The sequence below is a fragment of the Oncorhynchus mykiss genome, chromosome 13 (assembly GCF_057628025.1).
Source record: "Oncorhynchus mykiss isolate SJ-2025 chromosome 13, ASM5762802v1, whole genome shotgun sequence".
NCBI classification, from domain to species: Eukaryota; Metazoa; Chordata; class Actinopteri; order Salmoniformes; family Salmonidae; genus Oncorhynchus; species Oncorhynchus mykiss.
This window is the reverse complement of record NC_143034.1, coordinates 78,035,149-78,056,370: the sequence shown is the minus strand read 5'-3', so window position 1 is coordinate 78,056,370 and position 21,222 is coordinate 78,035,149. Positions and strand designations below refer to the sequence as shown.

General features: G+C 46.0%; 1 protein-coding gene across 1 annotated transcript in view; it reads right to left on the bottom strand.

The window, feature by feature from the left end:
• The window catches only part of fbxl16 (F-box and leucine rich repeat protein 16), a 54,737-nt gene extending 34,034 nt beyond the window's left edge, over positions 1-20,703 (bottom strand). Inside the window, exon 1 of the mRNA XM_090197798.1 lies at positions 20,245-20,703. The gene's annotated coding sequence lies outside the window, so the exon portion shown is untranslated. The remainder of the gene's footprint in view (positions 1-20,244) is intronic.
• Positions 20,704-21,222: the final 519 nt, after the last annotated feature.

Here is a 21,222-nt window from a genome sequence, read left to right as displayed (position 1 = left end):
CACACACACACACACACACACACACACACACACACACACACACACACACACACACACACACACACACACACACACACACACACACACACAGCCCAGTCAGCCAGAGAACCCAAAGGCTGGAGAGAGAGAGCGAGAGCGGGCTACACACAGGCTACAGAAAAGAGAAGGCTGAGGGAGAAAGGAAGAAGAACTAGGAATGAGTGTAGATGTGATATCTAGGCCCTATCAGCTCATCTCACTGCACAAGACATGCTAGTTCCAGTCATGATGTCATTTTCTGCACCCTATTCCCTATATAGTGCACTACTTTAGACCAGAGTCCTATGGATCCTATTCCCTATATAGTGCACTACTTTAGACCAGAGACCTATGGATCCTATTCCCTATATAGTGCACTACTTTAGACCAGTCCTATGGATCCTATTCCCTATATAGTGCACTACTTTAGACCAGAGTCCTATGGATCCTATTCCCTATATAGTGCACTACTTTAGACCAGAGTCCTATGGATCCTATTCCCTATGTAGTGCACTACTTTAGACCAGAGCCCTATGGATCATATTCCCTATATAGTGCACTACTTTAGACCAGAGCCCAATGGGTCCTATTCCCTATATAGTGCACTACTTTAGACCAGAGTCCTATGGATCCTATTCCCTATATAGTGCACTACTTTAGACCAGAGTCCTATGGATCCTATTCCCTATATAGTGCACTACTTTAGACCAGAGCCCAATGGGTCCTATTCCCTATATAGTGCACTACTTTAGACCAGAGTCCTATGGATCCTATTCCCTATATAGTGCACTACTTTAGACCAGAGCCCAATGGGTCTCAGTCCCTCCTACAGGTCACTGATTATTCGACCAACTGACCGATCGATAGAGCGAATGATCGATAGATAAATATACTGAACAAAAAACATAAACGCAACATGCAACAATTGAGAATATTTTACTGAGTTACAATTCACAGGAAATCAGTCAGTTGAAATAAATGCATTAGGGCCACATTTATAGATGTTACATGACTTTGGAAGGGGAGCAGCCATGGTTGGGCCTGGGAGGGCAAAGGCCCACCCAGTTGGGAGCCAGGCAAGCACAATGGGGATCCAGGCTAATCAGAAGGAGTTTTTCCCCACAAAAAAAGGGCTTTATTACAGACAGAAATACTCCTCATCACCCCGCCTCAACTCCCTTCAGACAATCCCCGCAGGAGAAGAAGACGGACGGGTTGGCATGTTATACGAGACCGGTTGGACGTACTGACAAATTCTCTAAAAACAAAAGTTGGAGGTGGCTTATGGTAGAGAAATTAACATTGAATTCTCTGGCATCAACTCTGGTGGGCATTACTGCAGTCCTGATGACAATTACACACTCCCTCAAAACTTCTGTGGGACAAAACTGAACCTTTTAGAGTGGACTTTTGTGGTGCCCAGCACAAAGTGCACCTGTGTAATGATGATCATGCTGTTTAATCAGCTTCTTGATATGCCACCCCTGTCAGGTAGATGGATTATCTTGGCAAAGAAGAAATACTCACTAACAGGCATGTAAATACATTTGTGCACAACATTTGATAGAAATGTGCGTATGGAACATTTCTGGGATCTTTTATTTCAGCTCATGAAACATGACACTTTACATGTTGTGTTTATATGTTTTTGTTCAGGAGAGAGAGAGAGAGAGAGAGAGAGAGAGAGATTGATTGATGGAGATAAGAGGGATAGATGGAGAGATGGACTGAGAGAATGGGGTAGAGAGAATGAGGGAGAGTGGAGGAGGGGGAGAAAGAGAGTGAGAAGATGAGAGAGAAAGAGAAAGAGAGTGGGAGGATGAGAGAGAGAAAAAGAGTGGGAGGATGAGAGAGAGAAAGAGGGCCTTTCTCAGTTTCAGCACCAAGGAGAGCAGCACAGCTTTACAGCAGTTATAGTCAAAGCTATGGCTAGTGCTACTGTCATCAAGTTCCCTGGACACACAGTACTGAACCAAACTACAACACTTCACAGCAGTGAGAGAGAGAGAAAGAGAGGGGGGGAGAAAGAGGAGAGGGGGGGAGAAAGAGGAGAGAGAGGGAGAAAGAGGAGAGAGAGAGGGAGAAAGAGAGAGAGAGAGAGAGAGAGAAAGAGAGAGAGGGGGAGAAAGAGGAGAGAGAGAGGGAGAAAGAGGAGAGAGAGAGAGAGAGGGAGAGGGAGAAAGAGGAGAGAGAGAGGGAGAAAGAGGAGAGAGAGAGAGAGAGAGGGAGAAAGAGGAGAGAGAGGGAGAAAGAGGAGAGAGCGAAAGGAGAAAGAGAGAGAGAGAGGAGAGAGAAAGAGAGAGAGAAAGGGAGAGAGAGGGGGGAGAAAGAGGAGAGAGAGAAAGAGAAAGAGGAGAGAGAGAGGGAGAAAGAGGAGAGAGAAAGGGAGAAGGAGGAGCGAGAGAGGGAAAAAGAGGAGAGAGAGGGGGAGAAAGAGGAGAGAGAGGGGGAGAAAGAGGAGAGAGAGAGGGAGAAAGAGGAGAGACAAACAGAGAGGGCACAATAATCAGTGCCACCCTGTGAGAGCTTTATATCCTGGAACCAAGGGACAGAGGGATGGAGGATCTCTAGTAGACTGCAGTGTTTATGAATCCTGGTCTTGGGGTCACAAAGGGGCCAACACTAGACTAGTTTCATCCTGGGGTCCCAAAGGGGCCAACACTAGACTAGTTTCATCCTGGGGTCCCAAAGGGGCCAACACTAGACTAGTTTCATCCTGGTTCTGGGGACGCAAAGGGGCCAACACTAGACTAGTTCCATCCTGGTTCTGGGGACCCAAAGGGACCAACACTAGACTAGTTTCATCCTGGGGTCCCAAAGGGGCCAACACTAGACTAGTTTCATCCTGGGGTCCCAAAGGGACCAACACTAGACTAGTTTCATTCTAGGGACCCAAATGGGCCAACACTAGACTAGATTCATCCTGGGGTCCCAAAGGGGCCAACACTAGACTAGTTTCATCCTGGGGTCCCAAAGGGGCCAACACTAGACTAGTTTCATCCTGGGGTCCCAAAGGGGCCAACACTAGACTAGTTTCATCCTGGGGTCCCAAAGGGGCCAACACTAGACTAGATTCATCCTGGGGTCCCAAAGGGGCCAACACTAGACTAGTTTCATCCTGGGGTCCCAAAGGGGCCAACACTAGACTAGTTTCATCCTGGGATCCCAAAGGGGCCAACACTAGACTAGTTTCATCCTGGTTCTGGGGACCCAAAGGGGCCAACACTAGACTAGTTTCATCCTGCGGTCCCAAAGGGGCCAACACTAGACTAGTTTCATCCTGGTTCTGGGGACCCAAAGGGACCAACACTAGACTAGTTCCATCCTGGTTCTGGGGACCCAAAGGGACCAACACTAGACTAGTTTCATCCTGGGGTCCCAAATGGGCCAACACTAGACTAGTTTCATCCTGGGTTCCCAAAGGGGCCAACACTAGACTAGTTTCATCCTGGGGTCCCAAAGGGGCCAACACTAGACTAGTTCCATCCTGGGGTCCCAAAGGGGCCAACACTAGACTAGTTCCATCCTGGGGTCCCAAAGGGGCCAACACTAGACTAGTTCCATCCTGGGGTCCCAAAGGGGCCACCACTAGACTAGTTCCATCCTGGGGTCCCAAAGGGGCCAACACTAGACTAGTTTCCCTTCCTGCCATTCTGTACCTTACTGACTCTGCCCTGGATTACCCAACCTCTGTTTGTTAATAAACATCTGTGATTCCAACTGTCTGCATCTTATCCTGAGTTCTGATAGGTGTGTGAGAGAGAAAAGAGAGAGAGAAAAGAGAGAAAAAAAGAGAGAGAGAGAGAAGATAAAAGAGAAAAGAGAAAGAGAGAGAGAGAGAGAGAGAGTGAGGGAGAAAGAGGAGAAAGGGAGAAGGAGGAGCGAGAGAGGGAAAGAGAGAGGGGGCTGTAATGGTTCGCGGTGCCTCTTGCCACTGCCATATGTGCCAGGTTAACTCAGCAGTGGGGGTTAGGGGAGAGAAAGGAACGGTGGAGAGAGGGATGGAGGGAGGGGATGAGAGAAGGAGAGAGAGGTTCCTCAGAGTGGATGGTCTTGGCAGTTAGTGTCTGAGAGGATTTGATCTTTCAAAGCATTTCTCTGTCCACTTTCCCTCTACCAGTGCAGATGGAGAAAAGGATGGAGCGAATGGAGGGGAGGGAGGGTGAGGTGTAGGGATGGAGGGGTGGGAGGGAGGGTGAGGTGTAGGGATGGAGGGGAGGGAGGGAGGGTGAGGTGTAGGGATGGAGGGGAGGGAGAGAGTAGTCTGCCTTATCTTTGTTAGACCAGCTGGTGACCTGAAACGCAGGACAATGCTGTTCAATCAAAACCTGAAACCAGACGTTTCTGGAGTAAGCCAAGACAGGGTTCTTCTAATCCCAAGGAGAAAGATTGGAACGATGTGTACAGCGCTGACGAGAAGACAAGAACACAGCTTCATTTCAAATCCATTCAAACCTGCTTCTTTGCAACAGGACAAACATGTTTATTTGTTTTTCTCTCTCTCAGGGGCGGTCAAGCAAGGGAGGGGGGGGGGGGGGGGAGAGGAAAGAGATCAGAGTTGTGAAATACAGAGAGAGAGGATGAGAGAAGGAGAGAGATCAGACTTGTGAAATACAGAGAGAAGGAGAGAGAAGGAGAGAGATAAGAGAGATAATATTTTATCTTGTGTCCTTTAACCATTTGTACATTGTTAAAACACTGTATATATATATAATATGACATTTGTAATGTCTTTACTGTTTTGAAACCTCTGTATGTGTAATGTTTACTGTTAATTTTTGTTGTTTTTCACTTTATATTTTCACTTTGTATGTTGTCTACCTCACTTGCTTTGGCAATGTTAACACATGTTTCCCATGCCAATAAAGCCCTTGAATTGATAAGAGTTGTGAAATACAGATAGAGGATGAGAGGAGAGAGATCAGAGTTGTGACGTACAGAGAGAGAGAGGATAAGAGAAGGAGAGAGAAGGAGAGATTAGAGTTGTGAAATACATTTCTCCCCATCTCTCTCCACCCCCTCTCCATCTCTCTCCACCCCCTCTCCATCTCTCTCCACCCCCTCTCCATCTCTCTCCACCCCCTCTCCATCTCTCTCCACCCTTCTCCATGCTCTACTTCTCTCTCCCACCCTCTCTCTCCATTTCTCCACATCTCTCTCCACCCTCTCTCCATTTCTCTCCACCCCTCTCCATCTCTCTCCACCCCCTCTCCATCTCTCCCACCCCCTCTCCTTCTCTCTCCACCCCATCTCCATTTCTCCCCATCTCTCTCCACCCCCTCTCCATTTCTCCCCATCTCTCTCCACCCCCTCTCCATCTCTCTCCACCCCCTCTCCATTTCTCCCCATCTCTCTCCACCCCCTCTCCATCTCTCTCACCCCCTCTCCATTTCCCCATCTCTCTCCACCCCCTCTCCATCTCTCTCCACCCCCTCTCCATCTCTCTCCACCCCCTCTCCATCTCTCTCCACCCCCTCTCCATCTCTCTCCACCCCCTCTTCATCTCTCTCCACCCCCTCTCCATTTCTCCCCATCTCTCTCCACCCCCTCTCCATCTCTCTCCACCCCCTCTCCATCTCTCTCACCCCCACTCCATCTCTCTCCATCTCTCTCCACCCCCTCTGAATTTCTCCCCATCCTCTCTCCATCTCTCTCCACCCCCTCTCCATCTCTCTCCATCTCTCTCCACCCCCTCTCCATCTCTCTCATTCTCCCCATCTCTCTCCACCCCTCTCCATCTCTCTCCACCCCTCTCCATCTCTCTCCACCCCCTCTCCATCTCTCCCACCCTCTCCATGTCTCTACTTCTCTCTCCACCCTCTCTCCATTTCTCCACATCTCTCTCCACCTCTCTCCATTCTCTCCACCCCCTCTCCCATCTCTCTCCACCCCCTTCTCCATCTCTATCCACCCCTCTCCTTCTCTCTCCACACCCCTCTCCATTTCTCCCCATCTCTCTCCACCCCCTCTCCATTCTCCCCATCTCTCCTCCACCCCTCTCCATCTCTCTCCACCCCTCTCCATTTCTCCCCATCTCTCTCCACCCCCTCTCCATCTTCTCCACCCCCTCTCCCATCTCTCTCCACCCCTCTCCATCTCTCTCCACCCACTCTTCATCTCTCTCCACCCCTCTCCATTTCTCCCCATCCTCTCCACCCCCTCTCCATCTCTCTCCACCCCCTCTCCATCCTCTCCAACCCCCTCTCCATCTCTCTCCATCTCTCTCCACCCCTCTGAATTTCTCCCCATCTCTCCTCACCTCCCATCTCTTCTCCACCCCCTCTCTCCATCTCTCTCCATCTCTCTCCACCCCCTCTTCCATCTTCTCATTTCTCTCCTTCTCCCCTCTCCTCCACCCCCTCCTCCTTCTCTCTCCACCCCCTCTCCATCTCTCTCCACCCCCTCTCCTTTCTCTCCATCTCTCTCCATCTCCTCTCCATCTCTCTCCATCTCTCTCACCCCCTCTCATCTCTCTCCACCCCCTCTCCATCTCTCTCCATCTCCTCTCCTTTCTCCCATCTCTCTCCACACCCTCTCCATCCTCCTTCTCTCCTCCACCACCCTCTCCATCTCTTTCCATCTCTCTCCACCCCCTCTCCATCTCTCTCCACCCCCCTCTCCATCTCCTCTCCATTTCTCCCCATCTCTCTCCACCCCTCTCATCTCCTTCTCTCTCTCCACCCCTCTCATCTCTCTCCACCCCCTCTCCATCTCTCTCCTCTCCTCTCCATTTCTCTCCTCATCTCTCTCCATCTCTTCCACTCCCTCTCCATCTCTCTCCACCCCCTCTCCATCTCTCTCCACCCCCTCTCCATCTCTCTCCACCCCCTCTCCATTTCTCTCCATCTCTCTCTATCTCTCTCCATCTCTCCACTCCCTCCTCCATCTCTCTCCACCCCTCTCCATTTCTCCCCATCGCACTCCTCCCCCTTCCATCTCTCTCCACCCCCTCCTCCATCTCTCCAACCCTCAAGTTCGCCCCATGCGCCTTCTCTCTCTCTCTCCACCCCCTCTCGTTCTCTCTCTCCACCCCCTCTCCATCTCTCTCCACTCCCTCTCCATCTCTCTCCACCCCCTCTCCATTTCTCTCCATCTCTCTCCATCTCCTCTCCATCTCTCTCCACCCCCTCTCCATCTCTCTCCATCTCTCTCCACCCCCTCTCCATCTCTCTCCACCCCCTCTCCATCTCTCTCCTTCTCTCTCCACCCCCTCTCCATCTCTCTCCACCCCCTCTCCATCTCTCTCCAACCCCCTCCATCTCTCTCCACCCCCTCTCCATCTCTCTCCACCCCCTCTCCATCTCTCTCCACCCCCTCTCCATCTCTCTCCACCCCCTCTCCATCTCTCTCCAACCCCCCTCCATCTCTCTCCACCCCCTCTCCATCTCTCCACCCACTCTCCATCTCTCTCCATCTCTCTCCACCCCCTCTCCATCTCTCTCCACCCCCTCTCCATTTCTCCCCATCTCTCTCCACCCCCTCTCCATCTCTCCACCCACTCTCCATTTCTCCCCATCTCTCTCCACCCCCCCCCTCCATCTCCTCTCCATTTCTCCCCATCTCTCTCCACCCCCCCCCTCCATCTCTCTCCACCCCCTCTCCATCTCTCTCCACCCCCTCTCCATCTCTCTCCACCCCCTCTCCATCTCTCTCCACCCCCTCTCCATCTCTCTCCACCCCCTCTCCATCTCTCTCCAACCCCCCTCCATCTCTCTCCACCCCCTCTCCATCTCTCCACCCACTCTCCATCTCTCTCCATCTCTCTCCACCCCCTCTCCATCTCTCTCCACCCCCTCTCCATTTCTCCCCATCTCTCTCCACCCCCTCTCCATCTCTCCACCCACTCTCCATTTCTCCCCATCTCTCTCCACCCCCCCCCTCCATCTCCTCTCCATTTCTCCCCATCTCTCTCCCCCCCCCCTCCATCTCTCTCCACCCCCTCTCCATCTCTCTCCACCCCCTCTCCATCTCTCTCCACCCCCTCTCCATCTCTCTCCACCCCCTCTCCATCTCTCTCCACCCACTCTCCATCTCTCTCCACTCAAATTGCTTTCCTGGCATGATGTCACAATGTACCTATTGCCAAAGCTTTCTCTGGAAATTAAGTGATTCCTTTACAATATTAACCCTCAAGCTACAGACATATTACACCTCAAGCTACAGACATATTACACCTCAAGCTACAGACATATCAACCCTCAAGCTACAGACATAGTAACCCTCAAGCTACAGACATATTAAACCTCAAGCTACAGACATATTAAACCTCAAGCTACAGACATATCAACCCTCAAGCTACAGACATATTAAACCTCAAGCTACAGACATATCAACCCTCAAGCTACAGACATATTAAACCTCAAGCTACAGACATATCAACCCTCAAGCTACAGACATAGTAACCCTCAAGCTACAGACATATTAACCCTCAAGCTACAGACATAGTAACCCTCAAGCTACAGACATAGTAACCCTCAAGCTACAGACATATTAAACCTCAAGCTACAGACATAGTAACCCTCAAGCTACAGACATAGTAACCCTCAAGCTACAGACATATTAAACCTCAAGCTACAGACATAGTAACCCTCAAGCTACAGACATATTACACCTCAAGCTACAGACATATTAAACCCTCAAGCTACAGACATATTAACACTCAAGCTACAGACATATTAAACCTCAAGCTACAGACATATTAAACCTCAAGCTACAGACATATTAAACCTCAAGCTACAGACATATTAACCCTCAAGCTACAGACATAGTAACCCTCAAGCTACAGACATAGTAACCCTCAAGCTACAGACATATTAAACCTCAAGCTACAGACATAGTAACCCTCAAGCTACAGACATAGTAACCCTCAAGCTACAGACATATTAAACCTCAAGCTACAGACATAGTAACCCTCAAGCTACAGACATATTACACCTCAAGCTACAGACATATTAAACCCTCAAGCTACAGACATATTGAACACTCAAGCTACAGACATATTAAACCTCAAGCTACAGACATATTAAACCTCAAGCTACAGACATATTAAACATCAAGCTACAGACATATTACACCTCAAGCTACAGACATATTAAACCTCAAGCTACAGACATATTAACCCTCAAGCTACAGACATAGTAACCCTCAAGCTACAGACATAGTAACCCTCAAGCTACAGACATATTAAACCCTCAAGCTACAGACATATTAACCCTCAAGCTACAGACATTATAACCTCAAGCTACAGACATATTAAACCTCAAGCTACAGACATATTAAACCTCAAGCTACAGACATATTAACCCTCAAGCTACAGACATATTAAACCTCAAGCTACAGACATAGTAACCCTCAAGCTACAGACATATTAAACCCTCAAGCTACAGACATATCAACCCTCAAGCTACAGACATATTAAACCTCAAGCTACAGACATATTAAACCCTCAAGCTACAGACATATTAAACCCTCAAGCTACAGACATATTAAACCTCAAGCTACAGACATATTAAACCCTCAAGCTACAGACATATTAACCCTCAAGCTACAGACATATTAACCCTCAAGCTACAGACATAGTAACCCTCAAGCTACAGACATATTAAACCTCAAGCTACAGACATATTAAACCTCAAGCTACAGACATATTAACCCTCAAGCTACAGACATATTAAACCTCAAGCTACAGACATATTAACCCTCAAGCTACAGACATATTAAACCCTCAAGCTACAGACATATTAAACCTCAAGCTACAGACATATTAAACCTCAAGCTACAGACATATTAAACCTCAAGCTACAGACATATTACACCTCAAGCTACAGACATATTAAACCTCAAGCTACAGACATATTAACCCTCAAGCTACAGACATAGTAACCCTCAAGCTACAGACATAGTAACCCTCAAGCTACAGACATATTAAACCCTCAAGCTACAGACATATTAAACCTCAAGCTACAGACATATTACACCTCAAGCTACAGACATATTAAACCTCAAGCTACAGACATATTAACCCTCAAGCTACAGACATATTAACCCTCAAGCTACAGACATATTAAACCTCAAGCTACAGACATATTAAACCCTCAAGCTACAGACATATTAACCCTCAAGCTACAGACATATTAAACCTCAAGCTACAGACATATTAAACCTCAAGCTACAGACATATTAAACCTCAAGCTACAGACATATTAAACCCTCAAGCTACAGACATATTAACCCTCAAGCTACAGACATATTAAACCCTCAAGCTACAGACATATTAACCCTCAAGCTACAGACATAGTAACCCTCAAGCTACAGACATATTAAACCTCAAGCTACAGACATATTAAACCTCAAGCTACAGACATATTAACCCTCAAGCTACAGACATAGTAACCCTCAAGCTACAGACATATTAAACCTCAAGCTACAGACATAGTAAACCTCAAGCTACAGACATATTAAACCCTCAAGCTACAGACATATTTCACATACATCGATTACCAACTGGGGTAATTTTGACCCCAAGAAAGAAACGATCAATGTAATCAATGTTATTTGAAATAGAAAATGTCCAAAACAGACTGTTCATTTTAACAAAATTAGTTCATTTGCATATTCTGAAAAACAAAAATATAAAATTGTCCTTTACAGAACGTGCCGTTTTTTTCCACATCAGTACTAAAATCCTTTGATCATAAATCAAATAAAATGTTATTGGTCACATACACATGGTTAGCAGATGTTATTGGTCACATACACATGGTTAGCAGATGTTATTGGTTACATACACACGGTTAGCAGATGTTATTGGTCACATACACATGGTTAGCAGATGTTAATGGTCACATACACATGTTTAGCAGATGTTATTGGTCACATACACATGGTTAGCAGATGTTAATGGTCAAATACACACGGTCAGCAGATGTTATTGGACAAATACACATAGTTAGCAGATGTTATTGGTTACATACACACGGTTAGCAGATGTTATTGGTCACATACACATGGTTAGCAGATGTTATTGGTCACATACACATGGTTAGCAGATGTTATTGGTCACATACACATGGTTAGCAGATGTTATTGGTCACATACACATGGTTAGCAGATGTTACTGGTCACATACACATGGTTAGCAGATGTTACTGGTCACATACACATGGTCAGCAGATGTTATTGGTCACATACACATGGTTAGCAGATGTTATTGGTCACATACACATGGTTAGCAGATGTTATTGGTCACATACACATGGTTAGCAGATGTTATTGGTTACATACACATGGTTAGCAGATGTTAATGCGAGTGTAGCGAAATGCTTGTGCTTCTAGTTCCGACAGTGCAGTAATATCTAACAATTCCCCAACAACTACCTAATACACACAAATCTAACAAGTAATCTAACAATTCCCCAACAACTACCTAATACACACAAATCTAACAAGCAATCTAACGATTCCCAACAACTACCTAATACACACAAATCTAACAAGTAATTTAACAATTCCCCAACAACGATCTAATACACACAAATCTAACAAGTAATCTAACAATTCCCCAACAACTACCTAATACACACAAATCTAACAAGTAATCTAACGATTCCCAACAACTACCTAATACACACAAATCTAACAAGTAATCTAACGATTCCCAACAACTACCTAATACACACAAATCTAACAAGTAATCTAACGATTCCCAACAACTACCTAATACACACAAATCTAACAAGCAATCTAACGATTCCCAACAACTACCTAATACACACAAATCTAACAAGTAATCTAACGATTCCCATCAACTACCTAATACACACAAATCTAACAAGTAATCTAACGATTCCCAACAACTACCTAATACACACAAATCTAACAAGTAATCTAACGATTCCCATCAACTACCTAATACACACAAATCTAACAAGTAATCTAACGATTCCCAACAACTACCTAATACACACAAACCTAAAGGGGTGAAGGAGAATATGTATCTACAGTGCCTTGCGAAAGTATTCGGCCCCCTTGAACTTTGCAACCTTTTGCCACATTTCAGGCATCAAACATAAAGATATAAAACTGTATTTTTTTTGTGAAGAATCAACAACAAGTGGGACACAATCATGAAGTGGAACGACATTTATTGGATATTTCAAACTGTTTTAACAAATCAAAAACTGAAAAATTGGGCGTGTATATTACCCCTGAGCGTAGTACAATCACTATGCTGATAGAAATTAGGTAGCCTTGTTCTCAAATGTGCCGATAGAATTTAGCCTTGTTAAAATCCCCAGCTACAATAAATGCAGCCTCAGGATATGTGGTTTCCAGTTTACATAGAGTCCAGTGAAGTTCCATGAGGGCCGTCTTGGTGTCTGCTTGAGGGGGAATGTACACAGCTGTGACGATCACTGACGAGAATTCTCTTGGGAGGTAAAATGGCCGACATTTGACTGTAAGGAATTGTAGGTCGGATGAGAAGAAGGATTTGAGTTCCTGTATGTTGTTATGATGACACAATGAGTCGATAATCATAAAGCATACACCCCCGCCCTTCCTCTTCCCAGAGAGGTGTTTATCTCTGATGGCGCGATGCATTGAGAAGCCTGGCGGCTGAACCGATTCCAACAACATATCCCGAGAGAGCCATGTTTCCGTGAAACAGAGAATGTTATAATCTCTGATGTCTCTCGGGAATGCTACCCTTGCTCTGATTTTATCTACCTTGTTGTCAAGAGACTGGACATTGGCGAGTAGTATCCTCGGGAGCGGTGGGCGATGTGCACGTCAACGTAGCCTGACCGGGAGGCCGCTGCGTCTGCCCCTTCAGTGGTGCCGTTGTTTTGGGTCGGCTACTGGGATCCGATCCATTGTCCTGGGTGGTGGTCCAAACAGAGGATCTGATCCATTGTCCTGGGTGGTGGTCCATACAGAGGATCTGATCCATTGTCCTGGGTGGTGGTCCATACAGAGGATCTGATCCATTGTCCTGGGTGGTGATCCATACAGAGGATCTGATCCATTGTCCTGGGTGGTAGTCCATACAGAGGATCTGATCCATTGTCCTGGGTGGTGGTCCATACAGAGGATCTGATCCATTGTCCTGGGTGGTGGTCCATACAGAGGATCTGATCCATTGTCCTGGGTGGTGGTCCATACAGAGGATCTGATCCATTGTCCTGGGTGGTGGTCCATACAGAGGATCTGATCCCTTGTCCTGGGTGGTGATCCATACAGAGGATCTGATCCATTGTCCTGGGTGGTGATCCATACAGAGGATCTGATCCATTGTCCTGGGTGGTGGTCCATACAGAGGATCTGATCCATTGTCCTGGGTGGTGATCCATACAGAGGATCTGATCCATTGTCCTGGGTGGTGGTCCATACAGAGGATCTGATCCATTGTCCTGGGTGGTGGTCCATACAGAGGATCTGATCCCTTGTCCTGGGTGGTGATCCATACAGAGGATCTGATCCATTGTCCTGGGTGGTGGTCCATACAGAGGATCTGATCCCTTGTCCTGGGTGGTGATCCATACAGAGGATCTGATCCATTGTCCTGGGTGGTGGTCCATAACAGAGGATCTGATCCATTGTCCTGGGTGGTGGTCCATACAGAGGATCTGATCCATTGTCCTGGGTGGTGGTCCATAACAGAGGATCTGATCCATTGTCCTGGGTGGTGGTCCAAACAGAGGATCTGATCCATTGTCCTGGGTGGTGGTCCATAACAGAGGATCTGATCCATTGTCCTGGGTGGTGGTCGAAACAGAGGATCTGATCCCTTGTCCTGGGTGGTGGTCCAAACAGAGGATCTGATCCATTGTCCTGGGTGGTGGTCTGAACAGAGGATCTGATCCATTGTCTTGGGTGGTGGTCCATACAGAGGATCTGATCCATTGTCCTGGGTGGTGGTCCATACAGAGGATCTGATGCATTGTCCTGGGTGGTGGTCCATACAGAGGATCTGATCCATTGTCCTGGGTGGTGGTCCATACAGAGGATCTGATCCATTGTCCTGGGTGGTGGTCCATACAGAGGATCTGATCCATTGTCCTGGGTGGTGGTCCATACAGAGGATCTGATCCAATGTCCTGGGTGGTGATCCATACAGAGGATCTGATCCATTGTCCTGGGTGGTGGTCCATACAGAGGATCTGATCCAATGTCCTGGGTGGTGATCCATACAGAGGATCTGATCCATTGTCCTGGGTGGTGGTCCATACAGAGGATCTGATCCAATGTCCTGGGTGGTGATCCATACAGAGGATCTGATCCATTGTCCTGGGTGGTGGTCCATACAGAGGATCTGATCCCTTGTCCTGGGTGGTGGTCCATACAGAGGATCCGCTTCTGGAAAGTCGTATTCCTGGTCGTAATGTTGGTAAGTTGACGTTGCTCTTATATCCAATAGTTATTTACGGCTGTGTGTAATAAGACATTAGATTTCCTGGTGTAACAGCGTCAGAAAAAATACATTAAAAAAACAAAAATACTGCATAGTTTCCTCTCAAAGCGAAGGCCGGGGGGTGATATAGTATCCTATCATTTAGTTTTCAGAATTTTTTTCAAAATTCTGAAAATATTACATTTTTGTCATTTATGTTGTAAACACAACTGCCATTTAAAGTGGCAGTACACCAACATTTGAAAATATACTTAATTGTATTGATAGAAATGCATTGACTTCAAAGAGTGATCCTGACCAAAAATATGGCTTCGTTTTCTATATTTAGCCTTAGCATCACTACTGGGAATGGTAGGGGCTTTGGCAGCATGGTTTTAAAAGCCCAAAATCCTTTTAAGTTACTATAAACCAATAGTAAAGCACCCAAAACACCTTAACAAGTTGCACATAAAGAATACTGGAGGATGTTATAGGAATTATGGTATTTATGTAATATTTTCAGTATAATTTTTTTTTTTTTCAAGAATACACACCAATACTCAGAGGGCAGCAGCTCTAGTATTTATACCACTGATAGACTTCATGAGGAGCTGGTTTCAGTACTACAGCTCTAACTAGTATTTATACCACTGATAGGCTTCATGAGGAGCTGGTTTCAGTACTACAGCTCTAACTAGTATTTATACCACTGATTGGCTTCATGAGCAGCTGGTTTCAGTACTACAGATCTACCAAGTATTTATATAACTGATAGACTTCATGAGGAGCTGGATTCTGTACGACAGCTCTAACTAGTATTTATACCACTGATAGACTTCATGAGCAGCTGGTTTCAGTACGACAGCTCTAACTCGTATTTATACCACTGATAGACTTCATGAGGAGCTGGATTCAGTACTACAGCTCTAACTAGTATTTATACCACTGATAGACTTCATGAGGAGCTGGATTCAGTACGACAGCTCTAACTAGTATTTATACCACTGATAGACTTCATGAGGAGCTGGTTTCAGTACTACAGCTCTAACTAGTATTTATACCACTGATTGGCTTCATGAGCAGCTGGTTTCAGTACTACAGATCTACCAAGTATTTATATAACTGATAGACTTCATGAGGAGCTGGATTCTGTACGACAGCTCTAACTAGTATTTATACCACTGATAGACTTCATGAGCAGCTGGTTTCAGTACTACAGCTCTAACTAGTATTTATACCACTGATAGACTTCATGAGCAGCTGGTTTCAGTACTACAGATCTACCAAGTATTTATATAACTGATAGACTTCATGAGCAGCTGGTTTCAGTACGACAGCTCTAACTCGTATTTATACCACTGATAGACTTCATGAGGAGCTGGATTCAGTACTACAGCTCTAACTAGTATTTATACCACTGATAGACTTCATGAGGAGCTGGTTTCAGTACTACAGCTCTAACTAGTATTTATACCACTGATAGACTTCATGAGGAGCTGGATTCAGTACTACAGCTCTAACTAGTATTTATACCACTGATAGACTTCATGAGCAGCTGGTTTCAGTACGACAGCTCTAACTCGTATTTATACCACTGATAGACTTCATGAGGAGCTGGATTCAGTACTACAGCTCTAACTAGTATTTATACCACTGATAGACTTCATGAGCAGCTGGTTTCAGTACGACAGCTCTAACTAGTATTTATACCACTGATAGACTTCATGAGGAGCTGGATTCAGTACGACAGCTCTAACTAGTATTTATACCACTGATAGACTTCATGAGGAGCTGGTTTCAGTACTACAGCTCTAACTAGTATTTATACCACTGATAGACTTCATGAGCAGCTGGATTCTGTATGACAGCTCTAATTAGTATTTATACCACTGATAGACTTCATGAGCAGCTGGATTCTGTATGACAGCTCTAATTAGTATTTATACCACTGATAGACTTCATGAGCAGCTGGATTCTGTATGACAGCTCTAATTAGTATTTATACCACTGATAGACTTCATGAGCAGCTGGATTCTGTATGACAGCTCTAACTAGTATTTATACCACTGATAGACTTCATGAGCAGCTGGTTTCAGTACGACAGCTCTACCAAGTATTTATATAACTGATAGACTTCATGAGCTGTTTTGACTGCAACTAAGCCTATACAGTGGGATCCTACATTACTGACTCTCTTGATAAAGATGAGCAATAATGAATGTATATAATAATCATTCAAATACAGTGGTATATTGTATGCAAGAACATATTATTTTATACTAATAGTATTGCTCAGAGAAAAATATTTTGTTTAAACAAATAATATTTGTTTTATTAAAAAGGTAGGGGTTGAAATTATTGACACCCCTAAAGAGTATTAGAAATATAGTAGTCAAACGGTTAGTATTTGGTCCCATATTCCTAGCACGCAATGACTCTCTCTCCCCACCACTGATACTATAATTATTTGACCCTGCTGGTCATCTATGAACATTTGAACATCTTGGCCATGTTCTGTTATAATCTCCACCCGGCACAGCCAGAAGAGGACTGGCCACCCCTCAGAGCCTGGTTCCTCTCTACCCAGTACAGCCAGAAGAGGACAGGCCACCCCTCATAGCCTGGTTCCTCTCTAGGTTTCTTCCTAGGTTTTGGCCTTTCTAGGGAGTTTTTCCTAGCCACCGTGCTTCTACACCTGCATTGCTTGCTGTTTGGGGGTTTTAGGCTGGGTTTCTGTACAGCACTTTGTGACATCAGCTGATGTAAGAAGGGCTTTATACATACATTTGATTGGTTGATTTGATCATCAAGCTTGTGACTCTACAAACATGTTGGATGCATAATGTACTGCGTCATTTTGGAGGCATTTTTATTTCTAGTGGGCACAAAATAATCAGTGTGTTAGTAGAACAGGTTTGTGAACTCAGCCCCAGGACCAGCTGGATGAGGGGACTCTTGTTCTTTGCTCAGCTCTTGGCATTGCAGGGCTTAGTAATGATATGAAAGGGGGTCACTGTATTTTAAAGGTTTCCAAAACCCAATTGCTAATTTTTGAGTTGTATTATTAGTGGATATTGTCCCAGTTCTGCCCTGCATGCACTGGCAGTAGTTTTGTTTAATCTCTCTCCCTCTCTCCCTCTCACTCTCTCTCTCTATCTCTCCCCCCACAAGCCCCCCTCTCTCCCCCCACAAGCCCCCCTCTCTCTATCTCTCTTCCCACAAGCCTCTCTCTCTGTCCCTCTTCCCTCCCCTCTCTCTCCACCAGCCTCTCTCTCTGTCCCTCTTCCCTCCCCTCTCTCTCCACCAGCCTCTCTCTCTGTCCCTCTTCCCTCCCCTCTCTCTCCACCAGCCCCTCTCTCTGTCCCTCTTCCCTCCCCTCTCTCTCCCTACCAGCCCTCCCTCCCCTCTCTCTGTCCCTCTTCCCTCCCCTCTCTCTCCCCACCAGCCCTCCTCTCTGTCCCTCTTCCCTCCCATCTCTTTCTCTCCACCAGCCCCCCTCTCCGTCCCTCTTCCCTCCCCTCTCTCTCTCTCTTTCTCTCCACACCAGCCCCTCTCTCTTTCCCTCTTCCCCCCCCCGCTCTCTCTCTCTCTCTCTCTTTCTCTACACACCAGCCCCCCTCTCTGTCCCTCTTCCCCCCTCTCTATCTCTCTCTTTCTCTCCCCACCAGCCCCTCTCTCCCCACCAGCCCCTCTCTCCCCACCAGTCCCTCTCTCCCCACCAGCCCCCCTCTCTGTCCCTCTTCGCTCCCCCTCTTTCTCTCCCCACCAGCCCCTCTCTCCAAACCAGCCCCTCTCTCCCCACCAGCCCCTCTCTCCAAACCAGCCCCTCTCTCCCCAACAGCCCCTCTCTCCCACCAGCCCCTCTCTCCCCACCAGCCCCTCTCTCCCCACCAGCCCCTCTCTCCCCAACAGCCCCTCTCTCCCCAACAGCCCCTCTCTCTGTCCCCCTTCCCTCCCCCTCTCTCGATCTCTCTCAATTCAATTCAATTTCAATTCAAGGGGCTTTATTGTTATAGGAAACATATGTTTACATCATCAAAGCAAGTGAAATAGATAATAAACAAAAGTGAAGAAAAAAAACAATTGGGGTGTCAAAAATAAACAATCCCCCCTCTCTCTCTCCCTCTCCATCGCTTTCATTAGCTTAGTTGTTTAGATCATGCTAATCAGCTCTTTCATTAGCTTAGTTGTTTAGATCATGCTAATCAGCTCTTTCATTAGCTTAGTTGTTTAGATCATGCTAATCAGCTCTTTCATTAGCTTAGTTGTTTAGATCATGCTAATCAGCTCTTTCATTAGCTTAGTTGTTTAGATCATGCTAATCAGCTCTCTCATTAGCTTAGTTGTTTAGATCATGCTAATCAGCTCTTTCAGTCTCCTGAAAGCTTCTCTCTAGACTAAGAAGGTATTTTCCTGTCTTTAGGCTGCTAAACACACCATGGTTAGAGAGGGATACAGAGGAAGGTAGGGGAGGGTGGGGGAGAATAGAGGAGGGGAGAGGAGAGGAAGAGAGGAGGGGAGAGGAGAGGGAAGGAGGGGAGAGCAGTTAGAGATATGCACATTAGAATTATTTATAATACACAGTATGTGTTGTGTGTTGGGGTATTGGGAACTGGAGGTCTACTTGTAAATGTCTGGGTGATGGTGTTGGGCTATTGGGAACTAGAGATGTACTTGTAAATGTCTGGGTGATGGTGTTGGGGTATTGGGATCTAGAGATGTACTTGTAAATGTCTGGGTGATGGTGTTGGGGTATTGGGATCTAGAGATGTACTTGTAAATGTCTGGGTGATGGTGTTGGGGTATTGGGAACTGGAGATGGACTTGTAAATGTCTGGGTGATGGTGTTGGGGTATTGGGAACTAGAGGTGTACTTGTAAATGTCTGGGTGATGGTATTGGTGTGGAATGTACTTGTGAGAAAGAATTTCCTCCCATGAAGACCATCAACTCTATTCTATTCTATTACATTCTATTCTATTACATTCTATTCTATTACATTCTATTCTATTACATTCTATTCTATTACATTCTATGTCCAGTTCATCATGTAGAATCAAACGTTTATCCAATAGCAGCAACAGTTCCTCCTATGCTGTAGCTATGTAGTAATACCATTAGGCTAAACTGATTTAGGCCTATGCTTTGCACTGATAAAAACCTAATAAACTATGCTGTAACACGGTTCCATAGCTGACTGTTATATGCCTATGTTACAGGGGACTGGTAGCATAATACATGGAGATAGTCAGAATAGCCTAACCAGTCGACATTATATAATTATACTGTATAGAATAGACAAGGCTGCACACTTACAGAATAGGCCTATAAGCGCGTTTACGTCACTGACGTGGGAAAGGTTGGCGTCATATGTTTGCGGTTGCGTTCCTATCTTCCCAGGCCGCTGCTGCGGTTCGCGCTGTGCTGCGTACCGAGGCAAGACAAAGACTCGCGACATCATCTACACATACAGGGATAACAGGAATACAATGATACTTTCTGTGTTTTCGTAATCACTTCTATCGAGGTTATATCTTCTAATCCCGTTACCAATCATAATCGATAAATAGCCTAGGCTATCTCTTTGCCGATGAGCAACGAACGGTTATCCCATCGAGCCGTTCGCAGGCTCCATCCAACTCCTCTGCCGCTGAATGATTTCATCGAGGACAGTATGGTGTTGCTGAATGGTTACATGGTGATCCGTGATCGATAATGTAGCCTATGTGCTATCAGGTTGAGAGGGCTGATCACAATGTATCAGTTTAGCTCATCAGCATCAGTCCTTCGGGGAGAATAAGAAGAGTCAACCCGCTGAATGCTCTGTGCATCCCTTACCTCTCATACGCTGCTCACTCGGGCATTACTCCATGATCGGCGAAATGTCCCGGTTTACTCTGGTCACGTTTCCCTCAACGTTGCAGCTCGCACGAGAAGAAATAAATATAGAACCCTAGAAACGGCAGCAGCAGCAGCCCTTCCCGTTACCGGTTGTGCCTGGTGGAGGCAAGAGGTACACCCTCCGGTACTGATGCCATCGACGCGTGAATCCGATCCTTAAATCCGGAGGCGGATAAAAAAAAACGCGTCCGTTATGCAAAATAGATGTTTTACCCTCAAAATCCGTTAACGCTCAAATAAGGGGCATCCGATACCTCTTCATTCAATATGCGTCCACTGTCACACAAAGCGTGATTTTCCTCTCTCGCTCTCTCTCGATTGCTCGCTCTGTCTCGCTCTCTCCTCCTTTCTCCTCCTCTCTCCTATTGGCCGTCCTCTCACGTGTGTCTCGTGAACAACATTAGCCTGAGCAACAGTTGTGGAATTGTTGATTCGCCTTCAAAATAAAAGTTCGCATTGAAACTGATACACGGATGAAAATATTGGAATCATGCCATAATTGCTCGAGAGCACGCAAAACAAGGTCGCAGTTTTGTTATATAAATAAAAAATAAATACAATAATTTGTCAATTTGACAAGAACAAAAACATCTGTTGAAATCGCATTGTGGATGTATAGACTTAGGATTGCATTGGGGCATAGTTATATTACAATGTACAGCCTTACCTATGGATCTGGGGTCCATGACACGGTCTATTAGCCGACTCAGCGACACCCACAAGACACACCTGCAATGAGTTGTCATACTCGTATAGCAGGACTTTAACTGTGAAATCACCTCCCCAGTCAGTCTGTTGTGCGTATTGAACATTCAAATCGCCATGTACAGCCTTTATGTGCCGTTATTTAGTCAGGGAGTCGCCAGTGAAACCAGTGTCTCTTTTACAAGGGAGCCCTACATGTACAATTTCATG